Genomic DNA, 12,437 nt, shown 5'->3' on the forward strand with positions numbered 1-12,437 from the left:
ACATTTTTCTAGACACAACTCGGCCGCTAAAAACGATCAAGCAATGGGGCTCCTAAGGTCGGGGAAGGCTCTGATTACCAACTTGTAACACCCTCGATGCGACTATAGCTCCCACGTGTCGAGGCACGACTTAGAGACATAATCGCATTGAAGGCATATGTCGCAAGTTAGGCAATCTTCACAAACATCCCATGTAATGTAATAATAAAAGGGGAGATAACATAGTTGGCTTACACTCGCCACGTCAATCAAGTACATAAATAACATTACATCATCCAAACACTCATGGCCCGACTACGGCGCCAAAATAAAAGAGAACCCAACATGCGACACGGTCCCAATCACCCCCAACTGGGCACCACTACTGATCATCGGGAAAGGAAACATAGTATCGTTGAGAGTCTTCGTCGAACTCCCACTTGAGCTCATACGCGTCTCCTGGAGCGGAATCATCGGGCCCTGCATCTGGTGTAATAGTAATCTGTGAGCCACAGGGACTCAGCAATCTCGCACCCTCGCGATCAAGACTATTTAAGCTTATAGGTATGGCAAGGCAAAATATGAGTGGAGCTGCAGGAAGCGACTAGCAAGTATGGTGGCTAACTTATTCGCAAATGAGAGCGAGAAGAGGAGGCAAAGCACGAGCGAGAAACTAGAGAGCAACCTGCGCAAACATTACTCCATCACCGTGTCCACTTCCCGGACTCCATCGAGAAGAGGCCATCATGGTAACGCACTCGGTTGATTCATTTTAATTAAGTTAAGGTTCAAGTTATCTACAACCGGACATTAACAAATTCCCATCTGCCCATAACCGCGGGCATGGCTTTTGAAAGTTCAATCCCTGCAGGGGAGTCCCAACTTAGCCCATGACAAGCTCTCACGGTCAACGAAGGAATAGACCTCCTCCCAAGACGTTCCGATCAGACTCGGTATCTCGGTAATTCAAGACACTTCGACAGGTTAAAACAAGACCAGCAACACCGCCCGAATGTGCCGACAAATCCCGATAGGAGTTGCACATATCTCTTTCTCAGGGCAAACTCAGATGAGCCAGACGTCGGGTAGGCCAGCCCAGAGTTGCCCCTGGTAGCCCCGGACATCGCTCGGTGGGACCAACACTTAGAGGAGCACTGGCCCGGGGGGGGGGTAAAATAAGATGACCCTTGAGTCTGCAGAACCCAAGGGAAAGAAAAGGCTAGGTGGCAAATGGTAAGACCAATGTTGGGCATTGCTGGAAAAGCTTTAATCAAGGCGAACTATCAAGGGGTTCCCATTATAACCCAACCGCGTAAGGAACGCAAAAATCCGGGAACATAACACCGATATGACGGAAACTAGGGCGGCAAGAGTGGAACAAAACACTAGGCGAGAGGCCGAGCCTTCCACCCTTTACCAAGTATATAGATGCATTAAGATAACATGGCAATATAATGATATCCCAACAAGTAAATAAAAGATGTTCCAACAAGGAACAGCCTCCGATCTTCACTTGCAACTAGCAACGCTATAAGAGGGGCTGAGCAAAGCGGTAACATAGCCAATCAACAGTTTGCTAGGACAATGGGGGGTTAGAGGTTTGACATGGCAATTTGGGAGGCTTGCAAGCAAGTGGTAGGCATCGTAGCAATGGCATAGCAAAAGAGCGAGCAAACTAGCATAGCAAAGATAGTAGTGATTTCGAGGGTATGATCATCTTGCCTGCACAGTTGTCAGAGTTGACTGGATCCTCAAAAGCAAACTCAACGGGCTCCTCGTTAGCGAACTCGTCTCCCGGCTCTACCCAAACAAGACAAACAAGCAACAAGGATACAATCAACCACGTGCAAGAACAAGCAACAAGATGAAATGATGATATGCTATGCGGGATGCGATGCGGGATGCAAAATGCAAGATATGACAGGAAATGCATGAACCTGGCCTCAACTTGGAAATCCAAGTGTGCCACTGGAAAGATGAGATGAAATCGCTTGAAAACGATATAAAGAACGCCGGAATCGGAGTTACGGTTTGGAAATGGCAAGCGATTCAAAAATGACACCGGTCTGCGATTTACAGCAAGTAGGCATCTAAATGCAATGAGATGAACATGCTACAGCCACCAAACATGGCATCAAAATACATGGCAGGGATGCACACAAGATGCTTAACAAAAGTCTAGCACTGAGCTACGGCCAATTCATCCATTAGGAGTTCAAACAAGCATGGCAAAAACGCAAATGGTAAAACAGATCTCAGACTTAGTGAAATTAACACTTGTCTGGAATTTCAGATTATATAGCCCTCTTCGGAGCAACAAAACAACATGCTACAGGACCTGAACATGACAAAGAAAGACATGGCATGGAGATACTCAACAAGCTTAACAAAAGTCCCTTAGTAACCTTGAGCCAAAAGGGATCACAAAATATACTAACAAGCACACGAACATAGCAAAAACATAATCAGTTTTCAGACAGTGAAAACTGGGACATGCTGAAACATAACTCACGAAGGCATGTTTACGAGCTCGATGCAGTCACTAGAGAGCAAGTCATGGCAAGACAAGCATACAACCATAAAGAAGGCACAAAATACAAGCTAGACATGGCAAGAATAATGGCATAGCACGTACGGATCAACTACAATAACATCGGCAAAATCGCAAACAAGTTGACGATCTGCCCAGATTCGCAACGAAGCAAAAGTAGAGCTCGATTGACTCAAGCTAGGCTGCTCTATAATTGCAAACAAAGACATGGATGGATAGATCTCTACAAGGTTAACAAAACTCCCTTACTGATCATCCTCAAAAGAGGCACGGATCACTAGGAAACAACAAGAACATATGGCATCATGAGCTAAACAATCCCAGGACTTAGTGAAATCACTAAGTCCCTGAAAACAGAATTAGCAAGTGCACCACTTTGCAAGCTTGCACAAGTCACCACACACATCCTAAAAATACATGGGTTGCACCTCTAGATAGATGACAAAACCCTTAACAAAACACATGAAGAACTCACGGGCATATCATGCACACATTAATCATGGCAAAAATGACAAAAGTGATAAACGGAGTAATAGATCTGACAATTATCTCAAGTAGCCCTCTTCTAACAGCATTTCGGGCATCAAGATGAGCTCAAATGAAAATGATGCAATGGAATGAAATCATGTACTCTCCGAGATGAACATTTTGATGTGCTATATGCATGAATCGGAGCTACGGATGCAAAGTTACAGGGCCTCGAACATGGGCATATGAACTGAAAATATCCGGGACTTAGTGAAAAAAAACTACCCCGGATCAGATCTAGGGTTTCGGGGCACGCGACCCGAGGCGGCGGCGGCATTGTTCACGTCGGAGCCGAGGTCGCCGGCGGTGGCGTCGTGGTGGTCGGCGGGGAGAAGAGGGGAGGCGAGGCCGGTCGGTGGGGGCGGCGGCTGGCGGCGCCGGGCCCATCTCCGGTCGACGGAGCGGCGCGGTGGCGGCGCGGGGCGCCGGACGGAGGCGGCGGGCTGCTCCGAGCGGCGGGCGGCGGAGGTTGCCGGGCGGAGGTCGCCGGCGAGTCGGCGGCGAGTAGAGGCAGCGTCGGCCGCGGAGAAGAAGGGCGGCGCGGGCGGTGGAGGACGACCCGGGCGGCGGCGGCTACGGGCCTCGGGGCCGGCTGCGGGCCTCCTGGGCCGGCGCGGTGAGGGGTGGCGCACGGCCACGTGGCAGCGTCTGACTGGTCGCGGGGGGCGGTGGACGTTGTCCGGCCCGCTCCGGACACGTCCGGCGGCGGCGGATCTGTGATTTTTAGGGTTAGGGGGGAGAGGATCCGCGAATTTGGAATGGGGGGGGGGGTGTATATATAGGCATAGAGGGAGCTAGGAGAGTCCAAATGATGTGCGGTTTTCGGCCACGCGATCGTGATCGAACGCTCTAGGACATGGAGCAGAGTTAGGTGGGTTTTGGGCCAAAAAAGAGGTTGTTGGGCTGCAACACACACGAGGCCTTTTCGGTCCCTCGGTTAACCGTTGGAGTATCAAACGAAGTCCAAATGATACGGAACTTGATAGGCGGTCTACCGGTAGTAAACCAAGGCCGCTTGGCAAGTCTCGGTCCAATCCGGAAATGTTTAATCCCCACACACAAAAGAAAGATAGAAATGACCATCGGAGGAGAACGAAGCGCCGGAATGCAAAACGGACAACGGGGAAAATGCTCGAATGCATGAGACGAACACGTATGCAAATGCAATGCACATGATAACATGATATGAGATGCATGACAACGACAACAACTCACGGGGACAAAAACCCGAACCCGAGAAAATAAAATAACTTAACGCCGGAAATGGCAAGAGTTGGAGTACAAATTGGGAAAGTTACATCCGGGGTGTTACATTGTATTCCATGTAAAAGATCGTAGTCTATGTAAAAGCTGGAAATGACACTTTCTTTATATATAATGCAGTGCTCGTTGCCCACACATGATGGAAGAGATCACACAGAGAAATGTTATTCACTCATGTCTACGGTTCAAGTATTTTGAAACAGGGCGGTCCACCCTAAAAGAATATTGACAACAAATATGACAAGGCAAGCATAGATGTAGTGAATCAATCATTTACTTGTGAGCTTACTAGGACATGTATGTAGAATTGTAACTACAGTAAGAGACCGTCCAAAATCTGAATCAAGAAGTTTGTCTAGCACTTATTGTTTGCAACTAGTCGACGTGAATAACTGGATATCATATCAAATGAGTAAGAAAGACAACTAAAATTGTCAAGAAACCTGGCCTGCAGTAGTAATTTGGGTCAATGTCACTATGACCAACAATCCAAAATGACTAGTGTCTGTTCCTAGGGCCGGAATTTTGAAACCCTGTGAACTTTACAGATTCTAAAGATTACTGAAATACATCTGAACCATTAAGTGTAGGTAGCACTGTCGGAGTAATGGGCCACAGGTAGGCTAACCCGAGGCCCATAACCTTTCAAGACATCAGGGCTGACTGCGCCCCTCAAGACAATAGAGGGAGAGCCGACTTCAGGAGGGCGGCTGGAGGAACAGTCGGCAGCCCATATGCGTCCGAGTCCTAGAGAAGAGATCAAGACCGGCCGACTCCGACTGGCGGCTCCCAGAGAAGCCGGCCACGGGGAGTCAGCCCAGGACACCAGCAAGGCCCATGCCCTCAGCAGGGGGGATGGGACAGGGAGTGGCGATAGTGAAGCCCACTCCCTCCCCTTTTCCAGGGGATGGCCGGGGCACAATGCACTGTACCAGCGGAGATCTCCGTCTGGCACAGCACTGTTGCCATGCCATCCCTGACGTCAGCAACAGTGGGCAGAGTCATGTACCCACGATGGCCTGACGGTACGATCCACGAAAGACGGGCCCTACCAGTAAGTGAGAGTCCGGAAGATGGCAAGGGCGCCACCAGTCGGACCCGTAGGGAGCCGGCCCACGGAAGTCGGCCTGCCCCTCCCATGGGTCCCACGCGCCATTAACTAGACGAGATGGGGAGTGGCTATAGTAATCGCCTGCCAGGCGGCAGGACTGTAGCCATGACCCCATGACCAAGCCTGCATCATTAGAAGCACGGCTACAGTAATCAGCTGCCGGCAGGACCCGCCAGCGGCGGGTGCGGCCTGTCGGCTCCGTACCAGACCAGTCGGCTGGGCCCACCAATCGGTGGGCCCCAGCAGTCGGCAGGAGGGCCCACAGGCAAAGAGACTGACAGCTGGGCCCTGCGTCCATACAATTTACCATTGTACCCCTAGGTGGTAGGCTCATATAAACCCCCCAGGACACCCATGCAAAGGGTTCCGATTCATTAGAACTAGACCAGACCTTAGAGGAAGGAGAGAGCTAGTCTTGCCTCCTCCTACCCACAGATATAGCTCGAGGAGCGCCTTTGTACTCACTTTGCCTTAGTGATCATGTGGAGACCCCGTAGAGCAGGACTAGGGGTGGTATCTCCTAGGAGAGCCCCGAACCTAGGTAAAGTACGCCGGCGTCCGGGTCTACGCCTCATCCCGTTTCCATGCACCAGCGACATTTTACTCGCCCCCACCATGATAAGCCATCCATTGGCATATGTCGCACCCAACCCCCGGCATTTGGCGCCCACTGTGGGGCCTGGTGCACCGTCGTCCGGAGACCTGTTCTGGACGGGAACCCCTTTTCTCCCTGGCGAGCACAGCCAGCCCGGCACGCTAGACGGAGTCTATGCCGACGCGCTGCATGGCGATGAAATCGCCTACGCAGCCAGTTGCCTCGCCGATCTTGTCGGCGAGGTCCGCCTCTCCGATTAGCCCGCTTCCGACGCAGGCACATGCGGCCCCGAGAGCCTCCTTGCGGGCCTCCTCGATCAACTCCGCGTCCCCAATGAGCTAGCTGGGGACTTGGATTCCGTAGGCTCCACCGATCCGATGTTGGTCGACTCCGACACCGCGTCGCTTGACACATTCCCCACCAATGTGGTGGTCTACGACGAACCGCTTCCTCGTGCGGATAGCGGCGGAAGCACCGTCACGGAAGTGCTTGTCATTGATCATGACAAGCACTCTGGCCGGGGTGATTATGACCCCACTCAACGCGGCGCTACAAGACCTGGCGGCGCCTATCCCCAAAGACACCGATGCTGAGACACTGGAGGCACGCTGCCTTCAGCTAGTCGAAGGCGCCAAAAAGCTGGCCAGCATGAGACGCCAGTCAGAAGCCTACCAGTGCGAGATGGACCGCGCTGTGGGCGGCACGCCGGCTGCGGCTGGGCCCAGCCACCTTGGCACGATCCAGCAACGCAGCGCAGCTATCGCCGATCTGTTCGGGGCGAATCGCCCCGTATACGCCACACCTGCGGAGAACATTCAAGCTGCCCAGGCGGTGGCGGACGAGCTGGACAAGTTCGAGGGCGAAGAGCGTCGCTTGATGATGGAGCGCGTCCAGCGACTCCTTGACACGGCTGCTGAGCAGAACGAGGCCGGCTGCCACACTGATGCACCGCGCCGACAGAATGACAACTTGCTTCCGCGCCGAGACCAAGGCGCGGAGTATCGGACGCCAACTGGCGGCATCTGCGGAAGAAAAGACAAGGAGCCGGCTGCCAGCCGCAGTCGGACTCGCATCACCATAGAGTGCGACCGAGACGGCCTCCCAAGAACAGTGGAACAACGGGACGACTGTCCGCCTCCTCCCCCTCGAAGGGAAAGGCGAGTCTCCCCGCCGCTTGTTGATCACCTGATACTCGGCGACCGCCTTGGCCACCGAGAGGGAGTCGGAGAGAATGACGCCCATGACCGGATCGACCGTCTCCACCGATCCCTGGCGCTTGAAGAAGAAGATGAGTTGGGTCCGCCGTGTTTTGGCCCCCGCATCCGAGACGAGCCCTTCCCCAAAGGGTTCACGCTCCCCAGAGATACACCCAAATACACCGGCTCCATGAAGCCAGAAGACTGGCTGGTCGACTACTCCACGACCGTCAGCATAGCAAACGGCAACAAGCGTGTTGCCGTGAAGTACGTTCTGCTCATGCTCCAAGGCACGGCCCGGACTTGGCTGAATAGCTTAAGGCCCCACAGCATCAACAGTTGGGTCGACTTCACTGATGCCTTCATCCGCAACTTCACCAGCATGTACAAGCAGCCTCGCCGGCTCTCCTTATGTGTACAGGGCCCCAGCTAGTCAACCCGCGACTACCTCACGCCCTGGGCCGAGCTTCGCAACTCCTGCGAAGGCGTGCACAAGGTGCAGGCCATTGAGTACTTCACCGCAGGATGCCGAGAGGGCACCCTCCTCAAGCACAAGCTTCTCTACGATGAGCCGGAAACCCTCGACGGGCTATTGATCATAGCAGACAAGTACGCCACGGCCGACTCCTCCATGAAGACGATGATTCAAGTTAGCGCGACTGGCAAGGTGGCTCCTCAGGCTCCTCGAACTCTGGCCGGAGACACCAGTCGGCGTCAACAGCAGAACAACCACAAGCGCAAAGCCCCACCACCGACTTCCACCAGTCGGCAGGTGGCGACAGTCGAAAACCAACAGCCGAAAGGGCAGCCCCCGCCCAAACGCCAGAAGGGCGGCAAGCCCAACTGGCAGCCGGCTTTCTCATATGAGAAGACTTTGGATGGACCCTGCAAGTTCCACAGTGGCGCAAAACCATCCAACCACACCATTCGTAAATGCCACTGGCTCACCAGGATAGCCAAGGGAGACGGACTTTTGCCTCCCCCACCTACGGGGCAGCCGCCTCCTCTGCCCCAGCAGCCGGCGGTCAGACCGGTCGGCGCAGTGCAAGACGAGTATCCAGAAGAGCAGGGAGCTTATGTCGTGTTCACCAGTGTGGCCGACGACCGACGTAGCAGGCGGCAGCAGCAGGAGGAGGTGATTGCAGTAGCATCTAACACTCCCGAGTTCATGCATTGGTCTGAGAAGCCCATCAGCTGGAGCAGAGCTGACCACCTAGAAGTAATGCCCAAACCCGGCTCCTACGCCTTGGTTTTGGATGCCACCTTTGCCACGGACAAACGAGCTGCTTGCTTCTCCGGAGTCCTGATAGACGGCGGCAGCAGCATCAACATCCTGTACAAAGACACCATGGAGAAGTTAGGGATCAGGCAGAGGCAACTACAGTCCAGCCGGACGGTGTTCCACGGCATAGTTCCTGGCCTTTCCTGCTCTCCAATCGGCAAGATCTTGATTGACGTCCTCTTCAGAGACAAAGATCATTTCCGCCGAGAGTCAATTTGGTTCGAGGCAGTGGACTTGGAGAGCCCATACCATGCGCTGCTTGGCCGGCCAGCCCTGGCCAAGTTCATGACCGTCCCCCACTATGCCTACCTCAAGGTGAAGATGCCGAGTTCCAAGGGGATCCTGACCATAATTGGCGACTACAAGAAGTCGTCCGCCTGCGCATCAGAGAGCGGTCGGCTGGCCGAGCCCCTCGTGATCGCAGCTGAGAAGCGACTGCTAGATCGGGTTGTGGCGATGGCAAGCAAACAGCCAGAGATGTCGCCTAATCCTAGAGAGTCGGAAGCTAAGGGCTTGTTCAAGCCGGCCAAAGAAACAAAGAAGATACCTTTGGACCCAGAGCACCCAGAGAGGTACGCTGTCGTAGGTGCCAACCTCGACAACAAATAGAAGGCGAGCTCATCGATTTCCTCCGTGAGAATCGAGACATCTTCGCATGGTCCCCCAAAGACATGCCAGGTGTCCCGACAGAAATCGCCGAGAACAAATTACACGTCCGATCTGATGCCAAGCCAGTCAGGTAGCCTTTGCACCGCTTGTTAGAAGAGAAGAGGAGAGTTTTTGGAGAAGAAATAGCCCGGCTGCTTGCGGCCGGCTTCATCATGGAAGTATTCTTTCCAGAATGGCTGGCCAACCCGGTCCTGGTACTGAAGAAGAACAAGCAATGGCGAATGTGTATTGACTACCCTAGCCTCAACAAAGCATGCCCCAAGGACCCGTTCACTTTGCCAAGGATCGACCAAGTGATAGACTCCACAGCCGGATGCGAGCTATTGAGTTTCTTGGATGCATATTCAGGGTATCACCAGATCAAGTTGAACCCGGCCGACAGGCTGAAGACTGCCTTCATCACGCCGTTTGGAGCTTTTTGCTACCCGACCATGACGTTCGGCTTGAGGAACGCCGGCGCCACCTTCCAATGATGCATGTAGAAGTGCCTCCTCAAGCAGCTCGGCAGAAATGCTCATGTTTACATGGAAGATGTGGTGGTAAAAACGGAGAAGCATGGAACACTGCTGGAAGACCTTAAGGAGACCTTTGAGAACTTGCGCCGATTTCAGATCAAGCTCAACCCGGAGAAGTGCGTCTTCGGAGTACCACCGACCAGCTCCTTGGTTTCCTAGTCTCCGAACGCGGCATAGAATGCAACCCTGTGAAGATCAAGGCCATTGAAAGGATGGAGGTACCCAGCCGACTACTGGACGCACAAAAGTTCACCGGCTGTTTGGCGTCCATCAGTCGATTCATTAGTCGGCTGGGCGAGAAGGCTCTTCCCCTGTACCAACTCATGAAGAAGACCACTTTTTTCGAGTGGAACCACAAGGCGGACGAAGCATTTTTCCAACTAAAGAAGATGCTGACTACTCCACCTGTCCTGGTGGCTCCGACTCCTAAGGAGCCCATGCTCCTGTACATCGCTGCCACCAGCCGAGTGGTCAGCACAGTCATTGTGGTAGAACGCAAGGAGGATGGCAAAGCGCTACCAGTCCAGAGACCGGTATATTATTTGAGTGAAGTACTGTCGACCTCCAAGCAAAACTACCCCCACTACCAGAAGATGTGCTATGGTGTGCACTTTGCCGCCAAGAAATTGAAGCCTTATTTCCAAGTACATCCAATCACTATGGTCTGCACGGCTCCTCTAGCCGAGATCATCGGCAGCCTAGACGCTTCGGGTCGAGTGGCAAAGTGGGCCATAGATTTGGCCCCCTACACCATCTACTACCAACCTTGCACTGCCATCAAGTCACAAGCGCTGGCCGACTTCCTCGTCGACTGGGCCGAAACCCAGTATCTACCGCCAGCACCCGACTCCACCCATTGGCGAATGTATTTCGACGGTTCCAAGATGCGCACCGGCTTGGGAGCCGGCATCGTCCTCACCTCTCCCAAGGGCGACAAGCTCAAATACGTGCTGCAAATCCATTTTGCTGCCTCCAACAACGTCGCCAAGAACGAGGCACTCATTCACGGGCTCCGGCTAGCCAAAGAGCTCGGCATTCGCCGGATCCTATGCCATGGTGACTCCGACTTGGTGGTCCAGCAGTCATCAGGCGATTGGGATGCCAAGGACGCAAACATGGCAAGCTACCGCTTCCTTGTACAACAACTCAACGGATATTTTGAGGGGTGCGAGTTTCTCCATGTACCAAGAAACGACAATGACCAAGCAGACACCTTGGCATGAATCGGCTCCCCCCATCAGGCGATACCGTCTGGCGTCGCCCTCCAGCGCCTCCTCAAGCCGTCCGTCAAGCCATCGCCGGTGAGGGAGTCCTGGATTAGGGGTTGTCCGGATGGCCGGACTATACCTTCAGCCGGACTCCTGGACTATGAAGATACAAGATTGAAGACTTCGTCCCGTGTCCGGAAGGGACTTTCCTTGGCGTGGAAGGCAAGCTTGGCGATATGGATATGTAGATCTCCTACCATTGTAACCGACTTTGTGTAACCCTAACCCTCTCCGGTGCCTATATAAACTGGAGGGTTTTAGTCCGTAGGACGACATACACAACAACAATCATACCATAGGCTAGCTTCTAGGGTTTAGCCTCTTCGATCTCGTGGTAGATCTACTCTTGTACTACCCATATCATCAATATTAATCAAGTAGGACGTAGGATTTTACCTCCATCGAGAGGGCCCGAACCTGGGTAAAACTTCGTGTTCCTTGCCTCCTGTTACCATCCGGCCTAGACGCATAGTTCGGGACCCCCTACCCGAGATCCGCCGGTTTTGACACCGACATTAGTGCTTCCATTGAGAGTTCCTCTGTGTCGTCGCCGTCAGGCTTGATGGCTCCTACGATCATCGATAGTGATGTGGTCCAGGGTGAAACTTGTCTCCCCGGACAGATCTCTGTCTTCGGCGGCTTTGCACTGCGGGCCAATTCACTTGGCCATCTGGAGCAGATCGAAAGCTATGCCCCTGGCCGTCAGGTCAGATTTGGAAGTTTAAACTACACGGCTGACATCTGCGGGGACTTGATCTTCGACGGATTCGAGCCACTGCCGAGCGCGCCACGCTGCCACGACGAGCAGATCTAGCTCTGCCGCCTAACAGTGCCCTGAAGGCCGCACCCGCATCGGCTTCGACCCTTAATTCAGAGCCAATTGCGCCGATCGAGGATGGGTGGTTGGACGCCGCCTCGGGGGCTGCGATCCTAACGGCGATCGAGCCGAACACCATCCCCGCACTCCGCGATACTCGTGATTCCAAGGAGCCGGACTTCGAACCGTTCGCGCCTCTGCCGATCGAATCCGATTGGGCGCCGTTCATGGAGTTTACTACCGCGGACATCTTTCAGCACTCGCCCTTTGGCGATATTATGAAATCACTAAAGTCTCTCTCTTTATCAGGAGAGCCCTGGCCGGACTAGGGTCAGCAAGGTTGGGATACGGACGATGAAGAAATTCAAAGCCCACCCACCACCCACTTTGTAGCCACTGTCGACGATTTAACCGACATGCTCGACTTCAACTCCGAAGACATCGACGATGTGGACGCCGATGAAGGATACAATAAAGAACCAGCGCCTATCGGGCCCTGGAATGCCACCTCGTCATATGACGTATACATGGTGGACGCACCAAAAGATGACGACGAGGAGCGGAAGGACGCACCGAAGGCTTGTTCCCTTGAAAAGAAGTCAAAGCGGCGATGCAAGCGCCGCCCCAAATCCCGCCTCGACAGAAATAGCGATCACACAGACC

Source organism: Triticum aestivum, chromosome 2A (genome assembly GCF_018294505.1).
Source record: "Triticum aestivum cultivar Chinese Spring chromosome 2A, IWGSC CS RefSeq v2.1, whole genome shotgun sequence".
In the NCBI taxonomy this organism is placed as follows: domain Eukaryota; kingdom Viridiplantae; phylum Streptophyta; class Magnoliopsida; order Poales; family Poaceae; genus Triticum; species Triticum aestivum.